This window comes from Bidens hawaiensis, unplaced genomic scaffold, assembly GCF_021521415.1.
Source record: "Bidens hawaiensis isolate Kalapana, Puna unplaced genomic scaffold, B.hawaiensis_p1.1 tig00001087_1, whole genome shotgun sequence".
In the NCBI taxonomy this organism is placed as follows: Eukaryota; Viridiplantae; Streptophyta; class Magnoliopsida; order Asterales; family Asteraceae; genus Bidens; species Bidens hawaiensis.
The window spans coordinates 10,680-24,488 of NW_027491062.1; positions in this window are offsets into that span (position 1 = coordinate 10,680).

Below are 13,809 nucleotides of genomic sequence, written 5' to 3' on the forward strand. Positions count from 1 at the left end.
AACCATCTTTACCGGGTCTAACCCCTCGTGGGAAACATCTATCTAACTCCCAGGTTATCCGTAATCTGCCCGGGGTCCGGTTAGTGTTTCTTCATTGGCGCCATCCGTGCATAAAAGCTAGAACTTCATTTTTCTCCAGTTTTTTCAAACTTCTGGAAAGATGGTTAAAGAAACTCCGGTAACCACAACCCCAGCTACTGGGGGGAATACCGGCTACACAGTCTTTACAAACACTACCCCGGTTACCCAAGCCGGGGCAGGTGAAGTAAATTTTACGAACACTACCCCAGCTGGGGCAAGTGCAGTAAATAATCGCTCACTGGGATTCACCGATACCCAGTTAGAGAAACGAACAAGACTCCCCCGCCAAACACTCGATGAAGTTAAGGCATGGGCGGAGGCATGTCAGAAGGAATTCCAAGCTGAGTTGGACGAACGCTTGCGTTCCGTCCAACAGGCTGACGAATTCGAAGAATACTTGGACGATGACTCGGAGGAATCCGACTCCGACGCGAACCCTCGCCATAGGGCAAAAGGGAAGCGTAAGGAAACGGACTCCCAACCGAGAAGGCGTTTTGGAGAAGCCTTCAAACAAAAAAACACAGGTGGAAGTCCACGCGACTTCTCCAAAACATTCAGACCAAATGTTGCAAATGCGGGAACGTCCAAATTTGCAAGGGACATTGCGGAAGCAATTGCCCCAAAAAGTGCCAAACAAATGTCCAGCATAGGCACATATGATGGTATATCTGACCCAGATGATCATTTGAACAGATTCATAGCGGGGGCAACCGTCAGTAGTTGGACGGAACCTACGTGGTGTTACATGTTCCAAATGACGCTTGTTGGGGCTGCTAGAGCGTGGTTCGATCGTCTACCGGTCAACCACATCTACGACTGGGCAGACTTCCAACAGAAGTTTAGCCAACACTTCAGCCAGCAAAGAAAGTATACCGAGGAGCAATGGACAATCCTCAAATGCATTCGAGAGGAAGATGAATCTTTGCTAGACTTCATCACTCGCTTCAACTCGAAGAAGCTAAGTCTGGGTAACATTAGCGAAGATCTTGTTCGCGCTGCTTTTATTCAGGGCGCGAACGACCCAGAGCTCATCCGCACCTTAACGGGTAAAGATGGCATGCCATCCACATGGGATGCCATCATGACAGCAGCTAAACGCTTTGCGGAAACGGAGAAGCAACTGGGTAGAGATCTCCCACAGAGCACAAACCTCTACACCCAGAAAACAAGAGAAGACAACGTCCTTACCACCCGATTAAACAAAAAGCGGAAGCTAGGCATTTGGCAGTCAAGGGTAAACTTTGACACCTCATCCGGCTTGCAACATCGGTTAGGCGGAAGGGGTAACGTACAGTCGAACCAGAACTCCAGATGGACGCCGCTCACCAAAAGCGTCACCGAGATATTCGCCACTGAGGAGCTCCCATGGCCAAAGCCTCCAATAATCCGACATCGTCCCAATGCTGATCGGAGCAAATACTGTGACTTTCACAGGACAAAAGGCCACAACACTGAAGAATGCACAGACGTAAAGGACATGGTCGAAGCATTTGTCAGAGATGGGATGCTCGCGCACCTCGTGGCGCAATGAACGCTGAGCAGGCTGATGCGTGTAGAACCCCAGCTGGGGAAAACATGAATAAAAATTCCAGCTTCAATGTGGAGACTACATGCTGCGTAAAGAACGAGATCCCGAACCAGGTGCGTATCGGCTCGATGGCACTCCCATCCCAACAACATGGAAGGGAGCTCAATTACGCAGTTTGCATGTAGATCAATTCCAAATTTGTAAAGAAAAGGCCAAGAGCCACTTCTAATGGAAATGATTCTCCTTAGAACATCGACGATGATGATTTTACATTTATACTTTATGAACTATCAACACTGATGCCGGTTTCCAACGCATAATGTGGAAAGTCGTTGCGTGGGGAAGGCGGCAAAACCCGCATAAACCCAAAAAACGGCAAACCTTCACACAGGTCAGTTGAAGGGGAAAAGTTCAGTCATCCCAATAAATGAAAGTGCCGGTCTATCCGCATGAATCATAGAGGAAACTGAACACTAACCTATTAACAACCGCGCGTCGAACGGTTAATTTATTCAACACGGATATGCCGGTTTTCACCGCATAATTACGTGGAAAGTTGTTGCGTGGGGAAGGCGGCAAAACCCGCATAAACCCAAAAAACGGCAAACCTTCACGCATGTCAGTTGAAGGGGAAAAGTTCAGTCATCCTACTAAATGAAAGTGCCGGTCTATCCGCATGAATCATGAGAGGAAACTGAACACTAACCTATTGACAACCGCGCGTCAAACGGTTAATTCAAAACAGAATTTCTAACAAAAGGATGAGGAAAACCTACACGCAGGTCAGATGTAGGTAAAGTTTAGCCATCCTACTAAGTGCAAGTGACGGTCCTACCCGCACAATCACGAAAGAGGAAGCAAAACTTCAACCTATTATCTACCACGTTCAAAGGTTAACTTATCCTAAACACTTAGAAATTTCAAAAAAGATGAGGAAAACCTCCACGCAGGTCAGATGTAGGTAAAGTTTAGCCATCCTACTAAGTGCAAGTGACGGTCCTACCCGCACAATCACGAAAGAGGAAGCAAAACTTCAACCTATTATCTACCACGTTCAAAGGTTAACTTATTCTACACTTGGAAAATTGCTAATTTAAACTAAAGTATGCAAGTCATATAACGTTTATAAAGCAAGGAATCCAGAGAAAGTAGCGGTCTTACCCGCACAAAGATTTATATTTCACAATGATTCATTACAAGAATGACCGGGTAACTACCCGCCTACAAGAAAATAAATCTATACAAGATAAATCTATCCTAGCAGTGGGAAGAGATCTTCAGGATCAAGCTTCAGGGCCACTTCCACTTGGACCAGCACCATCAGTAGATCGTGGCAGTTCAAGGAAAGCTTTAAGGATAGCTAACCCATCATCAGCAGCAGCAACTTGATTCACCTTCTCCACCACCGGATGCGGGAAGGCGGCGTACTGATTCACTGCTTGGTCGTAAACAGCTTCAGTATCAACATTATACAAAGGGAAGTTGGAAGGCGGGATGCCTTTCTCAACGAACCCTAGACCAAGCAGGAAGCCGGCCTTTTCCCCATCCTCATGAGAAGCGTTGAGGGCTGCGCTCATAGCATCATCATAAGACGTCTCTGAGAAGACCCGATGCACAACCTACAAGAAAATACACAAGTATCAGAACCTTTTCTATTTACAAAGAAAAGCGTAAAGAAATAAAAAGCATACCTGAGACAACGCTTCTCGTAGAAGCCATTCCTTGGTAACCAGAGCCCAAAAAATCGCGCCCACGCGCCTGAAAAAGCGTCTGGAATGACCATGTACTGTCACGTCACCATAACTTCCTGCACGTCCTGACACAGTCAGAAGAAACCGTCGCACGACGTTTCAGAGGTTTGGACTGTTCTTATCCTCACCAACTCTTCGAATTTCAAAATTCAAAAAGATTCAAAAGTAAGCGGGAAAATACCCCTTACCTTGGCAACCAAGTAACCTTAAGACGGATGCGGGTACAGTGTTAAGGCAAAACCCTTCACATACCTAGCACCCGCAGGGAATTGAAGCCAAGAATAACTTGGCAACCAAGTAACCGTAAGACGGATGCGGGTACAGTGTTAAGGCAAAACCCTTCACATACCTAGCACCCGCAGGGAATTGAAGTCAAGAATACCTTGGCAACCAAGTAACCGTAAGACGGATGCGGGTACAGTGTTAAGGCAAAACCCTTCACATACCTAGCACCCGCAGGGAATTGAAGCCAAGAATACCTTGGCAACCAAGTAACCGTAAGACAGATGCGGGTACAGTGTTAAGGCAAAACCCTTCACATACCTAGCACCCGCAGGGAATTGAAGCCAAGAATAACTTGGCAACCAAGTAACCGTAAGACGGATGCGGGTACAGTGTTAAGGCAAAACCCTTCACATACCTAGCACCCGCAGGGAATTGAAGCCAAGAATAACTTGGCAACCAAGTAACCGTAAGACGGATGCGGGTACAGTGTTAAGGCAAAACCCTTCACATACCTAGCACCCGCAGGGAATTGAAGCCAAGAATAACTTGGCAACCAAGTAACCGTAAGACGGATGCGGCTACAGTGTTAAGGCAAAACCCTTCACATACCTAGCACCCGCAGGGAATTGAAGCCAAGAATAACTTGGCAACCAAGTAACCGTAAGACGGATGCGAGTACAGTGTTAAGGCAAAACCCTTCACATACCTAGCACCCGCAGGGAATTGAAGCTAAGAATACCTTGGCAACCAAGTAACCTTAAGAAGGGTGCGGGTACAGTGTTAAGGCAAAACCCTTCACATACCTAGCACCCGCAGGGAATTGAAGCCAAGAATACCTCGGCAACCAAGTAACCATAAGACGGGTGCGGGTACAGTGTTAAGGCAAAACCCTTCACATACCTAGCACCCGCAGGGAATTGACGCCAGGAATACATTGGAAGTAAAGTAACCGTAAGACGAGCGCGGGTACAGTGTTAAGGCAAAACCCTTCACATACCTAGCGCTCCGCAGGGAATTGAAACCAAGAAGGATCTTCTGGGCAATGCTTGCGGAAACAGAAATAATATCCCCGCATAGCGGGAACGTCGAGAACTACATTGTTTGAAGCTCCAGGATGGAATTGGTGGTTTTAACATAATTGATCACTATGTTCAAAACTACCAAAACCTCATGGAGAATCCACACAAGTGGGACTCAACGCTCCTGACTTGCGAGGAGGTTACAGACCTACCCGCATCATACCCAAAGATCAAGCAGGAAACTCGGGAATTTCTGCAAGTGACAAGGACTTCCGCGGGAAGAATCCCCATGGAAAACCTTAAAAAACCATTTTCAAAACCCTTTGCTTAAGTCCAAAAGTTCACCTCACTTTATTAAACACTCATGAGAAGAACATTGGACTGGGGGGACTTGAAGAGGTAGGTCCCAGCAGAGCCCAGTTGGACCCGCAAGACTCACCTTAAAGAGGGACGTCTGCGCAGAAACCAACTGGATCCGCAGGACCCACCATGCTCAGAGACGTGACGTCCTTACGCGCAGTACGCAAGCTGTTCCCGCAGGAAATGCCTCCCAATGGTGAAGGACTCTGCCTGTTCCCGCAGTTGCGGATACAAGCCATCAGGGAAGGCCACCCGCGCAGCAAGGCTACACGCACAAGGCACTTAGCTCTCAATCACTCAGTGTCACCTGAAGGAATGAGCAAAGCCGGGAACAATCCCGCACAAGGGCGGGAGGGGGAATACTCCCGCCCAAATAAGCCAGTCCGTACGATACGGGAAGATCTTCTGTACTGTACCTGACGAGGTATGGGCAAAAGATCTGACTAAAGATACGACAGCTTATTGACAACAGTATGGCGAGCAGCATGCTCCTGTACTGTATGTCACTATTAGCCGCTGCCTACTCACCAACTCCTGTCATACCACGTGCATAGCCGGCAGTTGGTGGAAAAGGAATAGTACACAGTAGGCCTGGTCACTATCAGCCGCTGCCTACCCACCAACTACCAGCAGGGCACGTGCGTAGGCCACTGTTGGTGGAACAGGAATACTATTCAGCCGGCCACACCTCCTTGGAAACCTACCTTCGGCTATAAATACCCCAAATGGTATGATCATCATATCTTATCATATCTTATCATATTATCATCATATTATACCTGATATCTGCTCTAGCAATCTCTTAATATACATTTATATTTAAAGAGTAATCTAGTCTGATTCTCACGCCGGAGGGTGGTCACAAGGAGGAACCCCCCCTTCTCAGTGACAAGCTCACGGTGTCTATTTTGCAGGTTATCAGAAGAACCATATTTACCGGGTCTAACCCCTCGTGGGAAACATCTATCTAACCCCCAGGTTATCCGTAATCTGCCCGGGGTCCGGTTAGTGTTTCTTCAGTTGTGTAGGCTATTTCTTATTTTATTATGATTGTTGTGTATGTCATTGTGTTATGTAGAATATAAGGGTTGATGTGTAGCATAACATATTTCATGTGTAGGAACATTAATGCTTGTGAAGTTATTGAACATGAACCAGCATATGACAAAATGTATGGTGTGGAGAAATTAGTTTATGATGTATAGTATGTTTGTTGTGTAGAATTTTGGTCGAGAGATTTTGATGGAACAAATCTTGAATTTGAACATGATTGTATTATTATTTAATAAATAATGAATTAAAGATAATAATAATATATTTTGTAAAGTTACCATATTTGTGATTAGTTAACAAAAATAAAAGTCTTAGCATTTTACAAATCTACTCTTATAATTAAATAAAGCAAAAAGAAAAAGAAAAAAACCTGATTGGTTAAAACCATTTCTCGCATTTCTACAATAACATCATTTCTCTCTTAAACTTAAACCCACAATTTTTGTACACCTCTATATATTATTATAAATCATTACTAATATTCGAGATGTGGGTTCATTATGAGTAATAATGTGAAAGAAAATGGCTATTTGTTCATGAATATCCTAACTTCTATTTGAGTTTTATCCTACAAATGTTTTAAGCGTCACCATGCAACAAATTCAAATCATCATAATTTGTGATATAGGCATATTGCCACTCTCGTAAACATACCTACACAAAATCAAACATCGATCTATTTTATTTATGAGTATTAAACAAATGGTTTATTCATTTCATATTCGACTACCAAGTACCAACATGTAACATGAAATTATTAATCAAGAAACAATTGTGATAACTTGGTTTCACCATGTCAAAATGAATCTTCCTCATCTTTGCTTAAGTTCACGAGTTGTTAAACTAAGGTGGTACATATCATTTGATATATGTATGTATAAATTACATGAAAAGAAAATGAATGTGTACCTAAAAGTTGAGATGTAAGTCATGCAACAAGTTATATCAAAAAGTAAGATTACAACATGCAACTATAAAGTTTCACAAAGCATAAATAGATTAAAATCATTAAAATGAATCATGAAAGTTGGACCCAAAAGCTAATTAGAATCAATATACACAAAAGAGGTGAAAATTTATCCCAAAACAAGAATAATCATTGTATTACAACAATTGAACCGTTTAAAAAAATGTGGGTAAAAAGAAACACGAAATGGGTAGTTTTTAGGTAGGCAAGAATCAGGAATTTTTTTAGTTTGACCCGAAGGTCACTGGCGGGTCAAAATTATGTAAATATAGGCTTCAAATGTTGTCATTTTGTAGTTTGAAAACCTCGGGGCTTGTAGTTCTATATTGTTAGGTATTCGATAGAAGAGGAACTAAACCGTCACTGTCCAATAGTTAGGGTTATACTCTTATCTATATTTAATGATGGGCAAAAATGTAATTTCATAAAAACTCTTAATTCTAATTTCTAAGAGTTTTACTACATTTGATGCACAATGTACAAAATGTACAAGTGTATACTGCATCTGCCCATAAAACCCAACATATACCGTGTGGTCTGTGGTGGGTGATTCAATATTCATATAACCCTAACGTTGTGTTCTCGAGTTCACTTAATTGATAGAATGGAAAGAAGAAATTGTTGCGTTCCAGAGGCTTTTTTTTTTTTGAAAATAACTTAAAGGAAATAATATGAAGTTGTGTTCATGAGTTTCACTAAAGGAAAAGAAAATAAAAAAGAAATGGAGGGGTAGAGAAGTGAATTGAAGAGTACATTTGAAGGGGTTGGATGATTGGTTTCTTTTCAAAATGAAAGCAAACTGAAGGAAATGAAATGAAAGGATGAAAGGAAAGAGATGAGAAAAGTAAATGAGAAAAAGTGATGGAAAATCTTTCATTTCTTTTCCTTTTTTCTTTTATTGTTCTCGAGTTTCATTTAAAAAGAGGAAAAAAAGGAAAGAAATTAAGAGAGAAAAGAAAGGAAAGGAATTGATATTATTTCGTGTTCCTCATATTATCTAATTAGTATAATTGAGAAATTTGGTGCCACAAAGATATTTTCTTAAGCTTTTTATATATAAGATATATTTGTGAAAGAAAATCAATAACTAACTCTTTGGTATAATGGCTTGTGTTGGTTAGCTTAGGTCATTTGGGGTGGGAAGTGGTAAGAATACATACCTGCCAGGGTTCGAACCCTCAAGCAAGGGATTTTTTATTTTTTTTGTTTATATTGTTAGTAATGCTTTAGAAATTAGATTAGAAAATTGATGCAGGTGTCAGGCACATAATAAATCAAAAGCAAAATCTGTTTGTGTATATTTATTTATTTATTTGTTATGGAGAACTCCTTTCCTTTCTTTCACGGATATTTGAACAACTTTTTTGTTTTTTTTTTGTTTGTGTTTTATGTTTTAATATTAATAAGAATTTTGGTACCGTATCCCATTAGATCACTTAGCCGCACCTTATTGGTAAAAGATATTTTTTTGTTTTGTTTTAGTTCCGGTACCGTAACAAACGTGACTGAAACCAACCAAATTCGTGTAGATTCACCGCATTTTGATTTCATTCCAGCACCGTAACGAACTTTACGAAAACCAACCGAATGTCCATTTTGTTTGTCTTTTTGGTCCGGTATCGTAATGAACATGACGAAAACTCGACCGAATTTGCGTAGACTCATCGTCTCCTCATCCGGGCTCGACAACGTCTGGGTTTTATCAACCGACGCCACATCATAGGTCCAACTCAACTTCTATAATCTATTTGTTTTGTTTTAGTTCCGATACAATACACGTAACTGAAACCGACCGAATTCGCGTCTACTTACCACTTCAACGCTTCGAATCAACTACACTTGAATTTACCACCGCCCGAGTTTCACCAACATGCCCGGCGCAACGCGCCGGGTAAAACTCTAGTTAATAATGAAAAGGAAAGGAAAGTAATCATCTTATGTGTTCTCTAGTTGGGAAGAAAAGAATAGAAAGTTATAATTTTACCATTATACTCTTAAATGAAATTAAATAAAATAAAAAAAATACATTACTTTCTATTCTCCGTTTACTCGTTTCTCTACCTATAGTTATGCTCTCCAACCTTTATAGTCTCAAACTAGTCTTCATAACATGCTAAAACCTCACTCTTCCTTTAGCATACATTGCCATGAGGATCAAGTTGCCTTTGATCTACTTATAGAAACCTTACTCCTGCTCAACAACATGCAATTGGGAATACAAACATTTAGGTAAAGTAATATTAAGAATGCTAAGATTAAATAAGTGGAAGAATTCAAGCCTATGAAACAAATGAGTTTTTTTCTTCTTTTTTAAATATAAAACTTGAGAACACAATAATTCTTTTCACTTCTCTTTTACTTTCATAAAATGAAACTCGAGGACAGACAATTAAACATCAAAAGGACATTACATTAAATTCACCCCTAATAACCTCACACAATTGCAAACATAACCTCACAGTTGACAGCTACCAAACACAAAAAGTTGTCACCTTTCTTAATCAATCACATATTTTCTTGATTTCATGATTTGTCTTTGTTCTGAGTTTTCAATTCTTTTGAAAGATCATACACAAAAAAAAAAAAAAAAATCATTAAAATGGCTTCATATGATGGAAGAGCACAAAGTGTAAGGCTTGTGAGAAGACTGTGTACTTGGTGGATGAACTCACTGTTAATAATAAGGTTTATCACAGGGCTTGTTTCAGATGCCATCATTGCTTAAGGTTTTCTTTCATATCTATTGTTTATTTTTGTTATGAACCATCTTTGAGTATATTTATGCTTCTGGGTGTGTCATATGTTTGTTTCTTGATCTGATTCTTGATGCTTAAAATAATTCTCTATGTTATGATGTTTTTGATATGGGTGTTGTGTGATTGTTAATTTGAAGTTAGCATAGTTCTTTTTGTTGTTTTTTTATTTGGTGATTAATTAAATTTCTTGTTGGGTTTGTCAAATTTTTAGTATGGTGTTGTTAATCGTACATCTTTCATGCTATTTTTACTAAATATATCTCCCTTCAATTTATCTAACTAATTACAATTTTCTCCTAACATTATTTAATTACGTATTAGTCATTTCAACATATTTTTACCATTTAATATTCTACACACAATATAACAAAATTAAAACTATTAAGTTGTCATTGTTAATGTATTTTTATTATAATTAATACTGTAAATTATATATCTTTTTTTTTGTTTTTAATAGTATCAATATTAAAATATTAGTATTAGTCACACACACAATATAACAATGCATCGACACTGATAATAATAAATATTATTGTTATGTTCAAGAACCATAAACACGCACAAAGAGAGAGAGAGAGAGAGAGAGAGAGAGAGAGAGAAACAAAAAATAAATAATAATCAAACTTATAGTTTTTGATTTGATATTTTAAAACGAGACCGTAAGTTGAAAAAATGTTAGATGCGGATGATATGTCAAATAAAATTGTTAAAGAGGTTAAAATATAAGAAATGGGTATCACAAGTAAGGAAGATTACGTTTAGCCTAACTCTTTTGACTATTGTTGGCCACAGTTATGTAACTATTGATTTGTTTGGTGTTGATGTGATTATTACCTACTATATTTTTACTACACTGAATTCATAAAATACTCTTATCAAAGTACCAATTGATTTTTCATGATTAGTGGATGTTAAAAATTTAGACATTGGGATACTAATAAAATTATGCTAATACAGGATTTAACTAAATGGGGTGGAGCTCTGATGGATTATCATAATATGGAGATTTTAATGGTTGAAAGGGTCATTTTAAGATTGTCATGGTAGGTGCTTTTTCTCGAGATGATTGAAATATTCCGTCCCAACTGTTACCTAAACGGTAACTTCTCGAGAAACAGCACTACCATAATAATATTAATATAGCCCTTTCAACCCTCCTGGCTCCACACTACCAACTCAAGGAGCGGATATTTAAGCAAGTCCACCAGTAGAGGTGACAATAGGGTCCATGCCTCCGCTCTTTGTCGAGGAGACATGGACACTAATCTCTGTAGAAGTTGTGTGCATCACGCTATTTGCAGGGAAACAAAGGTATGCGTATGTCCCAACTGAAACGGGGCAATAATATACTACGATTACTGTTGGTTTAGTTACTTAAATAATTACCTTCACACCAATCTATAGATGTTTCTCTTAGGAAACGGAAGTGCACCAGATCCCTTCAAGTTTAAAATAATCATAAATATATAAAAATTAATTAATAAATAATAGAAGAGCCAAGCTCGAGCTTGAAAAACTGCCCACGAGCAGAACTCAAGCTTTAGAAATATAGATTGAAACGAGCCGAGCTTAAGCTCTGCGTAAGTTAAACAAGCCGAGCCCAGGCTCAGCTTCTTTGCTTTTTGCCTTTTCTTATAGGTGGATGGTCAAAAAGTTACTAAGAAGGTACACATTTACCATGTACTTCATATTATTCAAAATGTCACGTTGTCCCTTATTTATGTTTTCCATTTGGTTAACTTACGATTTAGCATTTTTTATCTAGGGCAAAGATGCGAAGTGACATTTGGTTACAGCTTTGAAGTTTAATTATTTGTACTTTGATTTCAAACTTATTGCTGCTGTGATTAAATATTCAAGAAAGCAAATGAATTTTGACTTATTGATTATGGTCAATGTTTCTAAAGTATGGACTAGGGTCAAAAGTCAAGGCAATTTATACAAGGTCAAATTCATATTGCGTTACAAAGTGTCGTCGTCGCAGCATCACATAGGTTTCCTACTATGATGTTCATATACATAAACAAAAATTTCTTCTTATTCGTCATCTTTAGCTCGATTACCATTTTGGTACGTAATTATATGTTAAAATATGACAGCTAGGGTAATAATTTCTAGTATTGTTAGTGACATTTAAAATCCGTTGAAATCGACAGAACCACCCAAACTAAGCTAGATCAACAAGTTTGTTTTTGTTTTAGAGTTTCACCATTCTGTATATAGTTGAGAACTTTCGGGGTAAATAGAAATAGCTGAGATAATTAATAAATAGTTTTTTTCGATCATATAACTTCAACAAAAATAAAATAATATTAAATATTTTTTTACATATAAAACAATTATAATACCAATTCCGTTCTTATTTTTTTTCACTTTCTTTTCTTCAACCGTTATATACCAGAAAAGAATTTCACTATAATTTTAAAGATCTAGTGATATGATTATGTATTAAAAAAACCCTGACCTAAACCGTTAAAAACGTAAATATACAAACCATGTTGGCTAATGGCCGGCCCAGCCTACACATGGCCGATTCACAACCCAACATATACCCTATACATGGTTCAGCGCCCCCCCCCCCCCCCCCTCACATACCAGTTTTTGATGGAGGCCTTAATTTTCTTTCATAAAAGAATCTAATCTATCTAACTATCTATATAATTGTCTACTATGAAATCCTACGTGTCACTCTCAGGTTGCCCCCTATTCTCTAGAGCCACCAGATTGCTTGATTTCTAAATGGAGGCTTCTCATGCATTTGACCCGAAATCGCGGGTATGGGTCTTACCAAAACCCAGATAGTCTTTAAATGGGTTATAACATCTCATTTGCTTGTGAAACTCTTTCATAATCAAACAATAATTTTCGCGGGTCATGGGTCTCACCAAACCCGGATAACCCTTAAACGGGTTATAACATCTCATTTATTTATGAGAATAATTTCCACGGGTTATGGGTCTTACCAAACCCTAATAGCTCTCAAATGGGTTATAAGATCTTATTTATTGATAAATACTTTCATTCTCAAACCCTAATTTAATTTATCTTCTTTACATGTTCTCCATTGTTGGTCTATCATCTCCAGCCGGTTAACTTCCGTTACTACCTGCCATCATCAACTACATCAACGTCCCCTTTTTCATTAGACAAATATTTGTGTTAATGTTTGTTCATTTAAAAAAATCAACATGTGCGTGTTCGTGTATTTTTGTTCGTTTAAAATCTAAAAAACCTACACATCTGACATCTCAATTGAAAATACCCAAACACAAAAAAATATAATAACAAACTAATATATATATGTATTAAATTAAAACAAACTACGTTAAAATATAAAATAAGTCATCATAAAATAGCAAAACAATTAAAAACAAAAACTTATAAACTCTCGTAACACGGGAGGATCAAACTAGTTATGTTTATATAAGGGTTTGGGTTTATATAAACATCGTAAAATTTATCCACTATTCCAAATATAGAGAGATTAATGGATTGGGTCTTTTAAGTTCAACTATATAAGTGATAATTAGACATAATAGTTAGTTTAATTGATAATAAGCCGTTTGCAACATCCACAATCACAAAGGATGTTTGGGATTACTTATTTTCACCAACTTATAACTTAAACTTCTTGAGAAGTAATAAAGTGTTTGGGATTGCTTATATTGTGAGAGGAAAAATTCTATAAGTTACACTTTTTAACTTAATGAAAAGTCATAAGGATGTAAAATAAGGAATCCCAAACACCCCCATAATCAGGATTTCAAGAGTGACAGGGACTGAGGGGCAGTCGACCAGTTGTCTTCATTTTCTTCTTATTATTTTTTTTATACAAGGCCTATTTTTCATATCCACTGTCTTGGGTATTCGATATTTCTAAAACGGGCCTAGGGATCCGGTTAAGTTTCTCAAAAACCGCAATCACCGGTTCATGCCCTTTCAGTTCAATAAAAACTGACCAGACCAAACCAAACCGGAAACATTGGATCCATATTAAAAGTTACGAAGTAAACTATTTAATCCCGATTCAACCGGTTATGCCATTTTTAAACCAAATTCAACACAAGTA